Raw genomic sequence first — 12641 nt, 5'->3', positions numbered from 1 at the left:
TTTCTTTCTTTCTTTCTTTCTTTCTTTCTTTCTTTCTTTCTTTCTTTCTTTCTTTCTTTCTTTCTTTCTTTCTTTTTCTTTCTTTCTTTCTTTCTTTCTTTCTTTCTTTCTTTCTTTCTTCCTTCCTTCCCTCCCCCTCCCTCCCTCTCTCCCTCCCTCCCTCCCTCCCTCCCTGGAAAACATTTTCTTTCTTTCTTTCTTTCTTTCTCTCTCTCTCTCTCTTTCTCTCTCTCTTTTCTCTCTCTCTGCCTTTCTCTTCTCTCTCTTCCCCTCCTTCTTTCCTTCCTTCCTTCCTTCCCTCCCTCCCTGGAAGACAGTTTCTTTCTTTCTTTCTTTCTTTCTTTCTTTCTTTCTTTCTTTCTTTCTTCTTTCTTTCTTTCTTTCTTCTTTCTTTCTTTCTTTCTTTCTTCTTTCTTTCTTTCTTTCTTTCTTTCTTTCTTTCTTCCTTCCTTCCTTCCCTCCCCCTCCCTCCCTCTCTCCCTCCCTCCCTCCCTCCCTCCCTGGAAAACATTTTCTTTCTTTCTTTCTTTCTTTCTTTCTTTCTTTCTTTCTTTCTTTCTTTCTTTCTTTCTTTCTTTCTTTCTCTCTCTCTCTCTCTCTCTCTTTCTCTCTCTCTCTTTCTCTCTCTCTGCCTTTCTCTTCTCTCTCTTCCCCTCCTTCTTTCCTTCCTTCCTTCCTTCCCTCCCTCCCTGGAAGACAGTTTCTTTCTTTCTTTCTTTCTTTCTTTCTTTCTTTCTTTCTTTCTTTCTTTCTTTCTTTCTTTCTTTCTTTCTTTCTTTCTTTCTTTCTTTCTTTCTTTCTTTCTTTCTTCTTTCTTTCTTTCTTTCTTTCTTTCTTCTTTCTTTCTTTCTTTCTTTCTTTTTCTGTCTCTCTCTTTCCCTCTCTCCCTCCCTCCCTCCCTTTTTCCCCTCTTCCCTTCCCTTTCCCCCTCCCTCCTCCCTCCCTCCTTCCACATTTTGCCAGAGTCACTTTTTCTCTTTAAGTTATCTTTGTTTAACTTTTTAAGGAGTTTCATTGTGTTGCAAAGCAAAGCTACAAATCGTTTCACACTTTCATTTTTGCAGAGAACTTTTTGTGAGCGGACAGAACAAGTTGTCTACCAGCTTTATTTGAAAGGAAAAGGACAAATGGGTGTTAAAGAGGGGTGTTTCTCTACATCAAAACCTCTCTGAGCACTTCTTCTAATACAGCCAGTCCTTGACTTACAGCAGTTCATTTAGACACTGTTTGAAGTTACAACGGCACTGAAAAAAGTGACTTACTACCATTTTTCACACAACCATTGCAGCATCCCCACGGTCGCATGATCAAAATTCAGACGCTTGGCAACTGACTCATATTTATGACGGTCGCAGTGTCCCCGGGTCACGTGATCCCCTTTTGTGACTTTCTGACAAGCAGTCAATGGGGAAGGCAGATTCATTTAACAACCGTGTGACTAAGTTAACAACTGCAGTGATTCACTTAACAACGGTGGCCAGAAAGGTCATAAAATGGGGCAAAACTCACTTAACCAATGTCTTGCTTAACAACAGAAATTTTGGGATCAACTGTGGTCAGATGTCAAGAACAACCTCTAATGTTACCGACCTGAGCTGGTGACCAGAGCTAGGGAAATCTTTGTACAGCAAAGGGACTTAACATAAAGTTAGATTTAACTAATAGCTCTTCTTTTTTATAATCTTATTGAAGTTTTTAATAAACACTGTAAAACTTGTAAACCAAACTAGAAGAAAAAAAAAGTTCAGAAGGTGCAGGAAAAAAAAGCACAAAGAAATAAGCAAGTGGCTTCCATCTTTCATCACACCAATCATAACTTAAGGATAGTCCTCAAGTTACGACTGTAATGGAGCACGTCCGTCACTATCATAACACTTTGACAGTCATAAAACGGGTCAGACGTGTGACTGGCCAGATTTTACAGTCGTTTTTTGTGGCAGTCATGAAGTGAATCACTGTGGTTATTAAGCAAATGTCTGGTCTTTTAAGTGAACGCTGTGGTCACTAACGTGAACCAGCTGAAAGTAAATGCTGATTTTCAGCAAAACTGTCACAAGGTGAGGGTCACAAGACTGCGTGACGCTGCAGAGGGTTGTAAATGCAACCTGGTTGTTGAGTGGCTTAAGCGCAGTCTTGTGAGCATGAGAGGAAGGGGCTTCAAATTTGGGCAATAAGTAACCCCTCATCAGAAGTCAGAATGGTCACATAAATCAAAAAAATGAATCAAACATTCTCAACATTGGTCAACCAATGTATTCAAACCCTGACCCTTAACCCAAGCCAACCCCACCCTGAACCCCTAACCCCTAATCCTATCCCCTAACCCCACCCCTAACCCCTAAACCTAACCACAACCCTAACATTAAGCACAACAACACTAACACCATAACACTAAGAACACTAACACCACCACCTATACTAACAATCAACAGCAACGCTAACAGCAACTCAAAAAAAACTTTATCCTTAATCCACAAACCCGCTAAACCCTCCCAAACACCCAACCCCAACGCAGGTCAACAATTGTCACCAATACTCAACAGTAACCAATAACTGTGCAGAGTGATCAACAGTGGCCAACATAAATCAAACATTCTCAACATTGGTCAACCAATGTATTCAAACCCTGACCCCTAACCCAAGGCAACCCCACACTGAACCCCTAACCCAGACATGTCAAACACAAGGCCCGGGGGCCGGATCCGGCCCGCGAAGTGGTTTCATGCGGCCCGCGAAGCCATCCTGGAAACAGTGAGGGAACAGCCCCCACTGCCTTGGCCCTGGCCCAGAGACCCTCCTTCTGCCAGAGACCCCCAGATCTGTCCCACTCCTGCCCAGGCCCCCATAGGCACCCTTGATGCGAAGGATGTAGAGCTGGCCACGCCCACCCAGTAGGCCATACGCACTCTAGCCATGCCCACCCAGTAGGCCACGCCCACCCAGGCCACACCCACCCGGCCCCCTGAGGGCAACCGCAATGCTGATGCGGCCCTCAATGAAATTGAGTTTGACACGCCTGCCCCACCCCTACCCCTAACCCTAACCACAACCCTAACATTAACCACAACACTAACACCATAACATTAAGAACACTAACACCCAGGGCTTTTTTTGTCATAGAACGCTCAGAACGGAGTTCCGGCACCTTTTTTGGATGGAACCTTGTAGGGTAGGCAAGGCGGGTTGTATGACATGTGTGAGTTCCGGCACCTTTTTTCTTTTACAAAAAAAGCACTGCTAACACCACCACCAATACTAACAATCAACAGCAACGCTAACAGCAACCCAAAAAAACCTTATCCTTAATCCCCAACCCGCTAAACCCACCCAAACACCCAACCCCAACGCAGGTCAACAATTGTCAGCAATACTCAACGGTAACCAATGCAGGGTGATCTACAGTGGTCAACATAAATCAAACATTCTCAACATTGGTCAACCGACCTTGGAGGTCTTCTCAGGCAGGAGAGCCTAGCCTAGACCATTCCAGACAAGTGGCTGTCTAGTCTCTTCTTAAAAGCCTCCAGTGATGAAGCCTCCACAACTTCTGGTGGTAAGGAGTTCCACTGGTTAATTGCTCTCCCTGTCAGGAACTTTCTCCTTAATTCGAGGTTGCGTCTCTCTTTGATTACTTCACTCCGTTCATTTTTCTTGTCTTGCCTTCTGCTGTTTGACACCCTCTTCTTTGTGGTAGCCGCTGCCTTTAAGTCACCCTAGTCCTTTTTTCATTAAACTAGACGTACCCAGTTCCAGCAACCGTTCCTTGTATGTTTTAGCCTCCAGTCCCCTGATCATCTTTGTTGCTCTTCTCTTCTAGAGTCTCTCTCAACATCTTTTTTACATCATCGTGATCAAACCAAGTGTGGCCTTACCAAGGCATTGTAAAGTGGTATTAAGACTTCACGTGATCTTGATTCTATCCCTCTGTTAATACAGCCTATCACGGTGTCGGCTTTTTTTGGTTGCCCCTCTTCTCTTTTAACAAATAAAGGTACTCCTTATCCTTGCCACAGTTGTTAAGTGAATCCATGCAGTTGTTAAGTTAATCCCATGGTTGTTAAGTGAATATAGCTTCCCCATTGACTTTGTTTGGCGGAAGGTTTCAAAAGAGGATCACGTGACCCCGGGACACTGCGACCGTCATAAATATGAGTCAGTTGCCAAGCATTCAAGTTTTGATGGAGTGACCATGGGGATGCTGCAACGGTCGTGAGTGTAAAAAACGGTCATAAGTCACTTTTTCAGTACTGTTGTAAATTTGAATGGTCACTAAATGAACTGTCAAAGACTACCTGTGTTATTGCTCACCTGTCTTTGCCAACGACACGTGCCAATGAGTTCTTTGTAATCATTTCTCTCTTTTTAGCTCCTTTTGGAAAGGGAGGGGGCTACTTCAAGGCACTAAGGCAGGCATGTCAAACTCGCGATGTCACGTGACGTGACATGACATATTGGAGCTTTTTCCCCATTGCCAGCAATGGGGTGGGTACGATTTCATCGTGACGCGTCCGGCCTGCGGGCCGGCAGTTTGACACCCCTGCACTAAGGCAAGGGTGGTCAATTAATTTTCTCAACGGGGCCACATGAGAATGAGACCGTTGTGGGGGGGACAAACGAACACACTGAATTCTGCACAATGTTAATTATATCGCTTTATAAAAAGCAGCAAATTGAGTGGAGTGGTGGCCTAGCCACTCGGAAGGTTGAGAGTTCAGTCCTAAGTAGCGGCAGATATTTCATGAGAAAATATCTGCTGTGAGCTCTGCGTGGTGTCAGGAAGGGCACCCGGCCAGTAAATGCTCAGCTTCATCCAGTTGCTCAGATTCTACCCGGAATTAAGGGTTTACAGGGTTATAAAAAGGCTTTTAAATAAAAAGGCAGTAAATGCTATGGTTTTGATCAGCTGCAACTGGTAAGGATACACATTGCATCTTATTTACATTTGATCTCTTAATTTCCAACTGACCTCACGCAGGCCAGACAGGGAAAGTCAAAGGGCTGGAGGTGATCAGGGGCCATAAAATGCCCAAGTCTGCTGATAGAAAGGCTGTTTTTCGTCTGGGATGTCTCAAAATTCTGCCTTGGGAAAAAAGAATTGAGTCCTCAAAAGGGAACATATCTGACCTACCTACCAGGAAGTGTCATTTATTTGATAATTGAACAATTGCATTGTGTTGATTAATTTTTAGCATTTTTTAGGCATCTGGCACCTGTGCCAAGAAGATTGTGTATGTGTTTGTGTTGGTGCCTGTAGGTATAAATATGCATGGGTTCCACAATCTCTATGGCTTCCTTTGCATAGAATGGGCAAGTTTGAATCACCCTCATGCTGGAGGGTGATACCCATGCAAATAGTCCTCGATTTACGACCACAATTGAGCCCAAGATTTCTGTTGCTAACTGAAACATTTGTTAAGTGAGTTTGCTCCATTTTACGATCTTTCTTGCCACGGTTGGTAAGAGAATTACCGGAAATGTTGTAGATGCTTAAGTGAATCTGGCTTCCCCCATTGACTTTGCTTGCCAGAAGGTTGCAAAAGGGGAATCACGTGACCCCGGGACACTGCAGTCGTCCTAAATACGAGTCATTTGCGAAGCGTCCGAACTTTGATCACCTGACCGTGGGGATGCTGCAATGGTTGTGTGAAAAATGGTCGTAAGTCACTTTTTTCCAGTGCTGTTGTAACTTCTAACAGTCATTATACAAACTGCTGTAAGTCGAGGATTGTTGTTGTTAGTTGCGAAGTCGTGTCCGACCCATCGCGACCCCATGGACAACGTTCCTCCAGGCCTTCCTGTCCTCTACCATCTTCTGGAGTCCATTTAGGCTCACGCCTACTGCTTCAGTGACTCCATCCAGCCACCTCATTCTCTGTCGTCCCCTTCTTCTCTTGCCTTCAACCTTTCCCAGCATTAGGCTCTTCTCCAGTGAGTCCTTCCTTCTCATTAGGTGGCCAAAGGATTTGAGTTTTAGCTTCAGGATCTGGCCTTCTAAAGAGCAGTCAGGGTTGATCTCCTCTATGACTGACTGGTTTTATCGCCTTGCAGTCCAAGGGACTTGCAGGAGTCTTCTCCAGCACCACAGTTCAAAGGCCTCAATTCTTTGGCGCTCAGCCTTTCTTATGGTCCAACTTTCACAGCCATACATTGCAACTGGGAATGTCGAGGATTACCTGTGTAAGAAAGAACAGATCCTGAGCAGGCAAGAGGGACACGAGAGGAGGCAGGATCCATGTGCTTGGGGAAAAATAGTGATAACAAAGCATTTTCACCTCCCATTATTTCATAGACCAGAGGTCCCTAACCCCCAATCCATGCATCAACACCTGTTCTCAGCATGTCAGAAAATGGTCCACGCAAACAGGTGAAACCCCATCCACCAGATGCAGGCAGCACATGGAACCACATCCCCTCCGATCCACAGAAAAACCTCTCTTCATGGAACTGGTCCCTGGTGCCCAAAAGATTGGGGGTCACTGCTATAGAATATGTTTCTGAAACTTGGCAACTTTAATATGTGTGGACTCCCAGAATTCCCCATGTCAGATATGCAGCCAGTATGCCTGACAATTTCCAAAATGAATGGCTTTTGTCATGTACTGCCTCCTGGTGGTTGAATATATGTAAAACCTCACGCAGGATATATAGGCCGTGCTTGGTTTACAGCCATAATTGAGGGTCTGATCTGGGTTAGTCACTGGGATCGGAGGTTTTCCAAGCTTTCGGAGTTGTGCTGGAGCCCACCTTTGGGGCTCTCTAGCAGATTGTGTACTGTTCTGTGTGTGGTATTTATAGAGCCTGTTGTTGTATGTTGCTTTTTAAGATGTTGATTGGAAAGCCACATATGCCAGGCACAAGAAATACCACACATAGAACAGCACACACTGCTAGAGAGAAATTTCCCTAACATGGGCTCCAGAACGAGTCCAATCTCTGATCCCAGTGACCGACCCAGATTGGATCCTCCAACTTTATCCTGGGACACGTATTTTTGCCTTCATTCGCAACCATAATTGAGCCCAAAATTTCTCTTTGCCAAGCAAAACAGCCATTAAACGACTTTTGCCTCATGTTATGACATTTTGTGCCATAGTTCAATGTTTCTCAAAACCCTGGCAATTTTAAGATGGGTGGAACTTTCAGCAAAGCTGGCTGGGGAATTCTGGGAGTTGAAGTCCACCCATCTTAGAGTTGCCAGGGTTTTGAGAAACGCTGCTAGAGTTTTAAGTTAACTCAGTCACTGCAGTTGTTAAGTTAGTAACGTGACGGACCCTGTAATCCCTGAATTCAGTTAAAAAATAAAAAATAAAATAAAATAGCCATAGTTCACATGCTGGAATTCTTGTATTTCTAGAGATGCCCCTTGAATCTCAGTGAGTCGTTGAAGAGACTGTTTGTGAGATTCCTGCTTAGAATCCTTTTAGTTTATGCAGCTGCTAAAAAGCCATACTCTTAACACCGTTGTGCATCTGTGCTTTTTTGTCTCTCTTTTCTGTCTGTCTGTCTATCTCATCTATCTATATCTATCATCTATATATCTCTTTCTCTATATCTATTTATCATCTTATCTATCTCTATCTATCTGTCTATCTATCTATCTCTATCTATCCATCTCCATCTCCATCTCTATCATCTATCTATATCTATCATATATATCTGTCTATATCATCTATATTTATTTATCTATCATCTACTATCTGTATCATGTATCTATCATGTATCTATATCTATCATCTATCTATCTCTGTCTATCATGTATCTGTCTCTATCACGTCTCTATATGTATTATCTATCTATCATGTATCTATCTGTATCTATCATGTATCTATCTATCATCTATCGTGTATCTGTATCAATTATGTATCTATATCATGTATATCTATATCATGTCTATCTGTATCATGTATCTATCTATATCTCTATATGTCTCATGTATCTATCTGTCTATCTAATCTCTCATCTATATTGTCTATCATTTATCATTATCTCTCACTCTTGTTAGTAACCAAGTTATTAACCCAGTTGTTAAGTGAATCTGGCTTTCCCATTGATTATGCTTGTTAGTAGGCACAAAAGAGGATCACCTGACCTAGGGACACAGAAACGGTCACAAATATGAACCAGTTGCCAAGTATTTGAATTTTGATCATGCGATCATAGGTCATAACTTTGAAAAACGGTCATAAGTCACTTTTTTCAATGCCATTGTAACTTTGAATGGCCACTAAACGGACTGTTGCAAGTCAAGGGCAACCTGTATTTACAATTCACTACAACTGCTTTGATTCGCTTAATAATCGTGGCATAAAAGGTTGTAAACTAATGAGTAAAAATTTAATTGCTTTCCAGAAATATAAAGAAATTTATTTCACCCTCCCTGACTTAGGATATAAATGAAGGGCTGTAAGAAAATGATGTATTCTGTGTTGCTACTCAGAACTACTCATTAGTTTACTATTTTAATCCATTTTTGAAAAGAAAAAAAAGTTTCTTTCAAGTAGTGCATCTGTGACTAGCTTGGTTGCTCAGCAGCGAGACCCTGGTGAAGCGGGCACAGCAGTGCCTGCATTTTGTGCGTCACATGAGAAAAGCACATCTTCCTTCCCCAGTCCTTACCACTTCCTACAGATGGACGATCGAGAGCATCCTGTCATAACAGCATCACAGTCTGGTTTGGAAACATCCCTGCTTCAGACAGGAAGGCGGTGCAGAGAGTGGTGAGGACGGCAGAAAAGATCATTGGCAGTTCCCTCCCTCCCATCCAGCACATAGCACAGAAGCGTTGCTTGAGAAAGGTCTGCAAGACTGTCTGGGATGCTACACACTTCTCTATGATTGGCTCTCTTTGTTACCTTCTGGGAGGAGGGGGCTTTGTGGTATCCGAAGCAGAACATCTGGATTCAGCCACAATTTTGCTCCATATAGCATCAAATTTGTGAACTCACAAGTTTCCTCTTTCCGCTATATACCCTGCTATATATATGGGGTATATGGCAACAGAATTTCATTTTTAATGTGGGCCAGTGTGCTCATAGTAAAAAAATAACAATAAAGGTTACCTTATCTATGACAGTGAGTTTTTGAGTGATTGCAAAATTGAAGAATCAAATTATTCTGGCTTCTTTTTTCCCCATGGAACAAAAGTAATTTAAAGATCAGTGTTTCCCCCTGCCCCCCGCTTTTTATTTTTGTCTCTCTCAAAAAATAATAATAATTGTAAAATAGGGTAAACAAAAGGTTGCCTCAACTTACGACCGTCACGATATACAATGGAAATAATGGGCTCAATTGTGATTATAAGTCGAGGACGACCTGTACATTGTTTAGTAAAACCATTGCCAACAGTCCCTTTGGCAGTTCCACAAGGTGGAGCCTGTGGTTTATAATTCTAAAAGCATATAAATCAATTCAGCCTCTTGGGGTTTGTGATTTTTTTTTTAACTTGGAGGATGAATTTGTTTCACAAGAATGACGCTGCATAAGATAAGCCCACTAGTGGGAAACTGCTTATAATTACAACAGAATAACATAGTTAGAAGGGACCTTGGAGATTTTTGTAGTACTCCTTTTAAAAACCTTCAGTGTGTTGAAGTACCCACAACTTCTGGAGGCAAGCTATTCCACTGGGTAATTGTTCTCATTGTCAGGTGGCTTCTTTCTTTGTTCAATTTCCATCCATTGCTTCTTTTTTTGCCTTCTGGTGCTTTGGAAAATAAGTTGACACCCCCCCCCCCCATTTGTGGCAGCCCCTCAAATACTGGAAGACTGTTATCATGTCCCCCCTCGTCCTTCTCGTCATTAAAGTAAAGGTAAAGGTTCCCCCGCACATGCGTGCTAGTCGTTTCCGACTCTAGGGGCCGGTGCTCATCTCCGTTTCAAAGCCCAAGAGCCAGCGCTTGTCTGAGGACGTCTCTGTGGTCATGTGGCCGGCATGACTGGATGCCAAAGGCGCACGGAACGCTGTTACCTTCCCACCGGAGTGCTCCCTATTTTTCTACTTGCATTTTTATGTGCTTTCGAACTGCTAGGTTGGCAGAAGCTGGGACGAGTAACAGGCGCTCACTCTGCTACGCGGCACTCGGGATTCGACCCGCCAAACTGCCGACCTTCTGATCGACAAGTTCAGTGTCCTAACCCACTGAGCCACCGCGTCCCTAACCGCGTCATTAAAGTAGACATACCCAATTCCAGTTTTAGCCTCTAGTCCCCTTAACCATCTTTGTTGCTCTTCTCTGCACTCTTTCTAGAGTCTCAACACCTTTTTTATATTGTGGTGGCCATTCATAAATAGCCAATGATGGAAGATAGAAGGAGCCACCCAAAACAGGAGAATAAAATTGCCACACACAAACACACACCCTGATTCTGAAGTGAAGCTTATACTGGACAGAAGTGGAAATCCTTAAATGCGAGGATTGTCAGCCCATGCCTGTTTTTAAATTAACAGGTGGTCCTTGACGTACAACAGCTCACTTAGTGACTGTTCAAAGTTACAGTGGCACTGAAAAATGTGACTTGTCACCGTTTTTCACACTTACGACCGTTGCAGCATCCCCATGTTCACCTGATCAAAATGGTAACTGAGTCATATTTACGATGGTGGCGGTGTCCCCGGGCCACATGATCCCCTTTTGCGACCTTCTGACAAGCAAAGTCCATAGGGGAAGCCAAATTCATTTAATGACCGTGTGACTAACTGAACAACTGCAGTGATTCAGTTACTGAATTATGGTTGAGGACTACCTGTTTTGTTGAAAAATTAATCCATGTGCCATGTCTTCAGAAGTACTTCTTTAAACAGCAAAATAAGTAAGTAAGTAAGTAAATAAGTAAGAAATACAGTATTTGATAGTTCCATATCCACCTAAAGCACATTATTTAAAGAAAAATAGATCAACCTTTATTTCACTTTGTTAGCCCAAATTTTTTGCTACCAGAAACGAACACGTCTCACCTCCTACAGTTTATAATCAGCCTTAATTAATACTTTCAGACTTTAATGACATTATAGCAGTGTTCCAATATTTAAGGGGCTGTCACAAAGAAGAGGCAAGGGGGGGTCAACCTCTTCTCCAAGGCGTTTGAAGACAGGACAAGAAGCAATGGATGGAAACTCATCAAAGAGAGAAGCAACCTAGAACTAAGGAGAAACTTCCTGACTGTTAGAACAACTAACCAGTGGAACAACCTGCCTCCAGAAGCTGTGAAGTCTTTAAGACACTGGAAGTCTTTAAGAAGAGACTGGACAGCCTTTTGTCTGAAATGGTATAGGGCAGGGGTCAGCAACCTGAAACAGTGAAAGAGCCACTCGGAACCGGTTCCCTCAGAAAAGGAAAAACTGGGAGTCGCAAAAAATGTGTGCGCATGCGCGTACATGCACGCATGTGCAGAACATGGTTTGAAGAGTGGAAACAAGGCGAGATAGGCACCTACCCTGCATATTTGAATTGATTGGTTGAACTTTTTTAGTCCTACTTTTTTTTGGGGGGACTGCACATGGCAGAGGACTGGGAGCCGCAGGAGATGTCTGAAAGAGCTGCATGCGGCTCCAGAGCCGCGGGGTGCAGACCTGTGATATAGGGCTTCCTGCCTGAGCAGGGGGTTGGACTAGAAGACCTCCAAGGTCCCTTCCAACTCTGTTATTCATGCACAGCATACTGTACTAGGAAAGTAATTTGGTATGGTAAGTAGCTTGCAAGCCTAGTGCCCAGAGCTAGATACATGGCTGGGAAACGCTGGGAGTCGAAGTCCACTCCTCTTAAAGTTACCAAAGTTGAGAAACATTTTGCCATAGATGAATTTCTTTCTAAAATGCAGAATGAATCATTTCTATCGCCAAGCCATTGGTTTTCCAGAAGTTACTCATTTGAAGACGAGTTCCTCAAGGATGACAGGATAATAAGCTAGGTAGCATTTTTTTTTAACTACATCACTGCATCATATGACAATCATTCAACATGGATTTACCATCAGACAGAATGCTGAAACAAGGAAAAAGATCTTATCACGTCAGCTACCTATCGAATATCCCAAGGAAGAATGAATCACGGATGAACAGTGACTTGATCTTGCCTTCAAGAGTATCGGAATTATAATTCCTAGAATTTTTGAGCATATGTCACTCTGGGCCGAGTTGCTTAGGGAGCTGTGAAGGTAGTCCTCGATTTACAACCACAACTAAGTCCAAAATTTCTGTTGTTAAGCAAAAGAGTTGGTGAGTGAGCTTTGACCCATTTTGCGACATATCTTGCACAGTTGTTAAGTGGATCACTGCAGTTGTTAAGTGAGTCACATGATTGTTAAGTGAATCTGGGTTTCCCCATTGACTTCGTTTGTAAGAAGGTCTCAAAAGGGGATCACATGACCCCAGGACACTGCAACCGTCATAAAGAGGAGCCAGTTGCCAAGTGTCCAAATGTTGATAACATGACCATGGGGATGCTGCAGTAGTTGTAAGGGTGAAAAACAGTCGTCAGTCATAAAGTTAAGAACCTTTATAAGGTCTTATCTTGTGGCGATAAGGACGGCGAAGTCTAACTACTTCGCTGCCCTTATCGCGTCCGCAGATAATCGCCCGGCCGCCCTGTTTAGGGTAACTCGCTCCCTCCTTAATCAGGAGGTGAGGGAGGATCCCTTGCGGG

General features: G+C 43.2%; 1 protein-coding gene across 1 annotated transcript in view; it reads left to right on the top strand.

Moving 5' to 3' along the window:
- PLCD1 (phospholipase C delta 1) overlaps positions 1 to 12641 on the top strand; it is an 80333-nt gene that overhangs the window by 1104 nt on the left and 66588 nt on the right. The window lies entirely within an intron of this gene.

The sequence above is a fragment of the Vipera berus genome, assembly GCF_964194415.1.
Source record: "Vipera berus genome assembly, chromosome: Z".
Taxonomy (NCBI): Eukaryota; Metazoa; Chordata; class Lepidosauria; order Squamata; family Viperidae; genus Vipera; species Vipera berus.
Note: the sequence above shows the minus strand (reverse complement) of the source record. Positions and strands in the feature narration are given on the sequence as shown.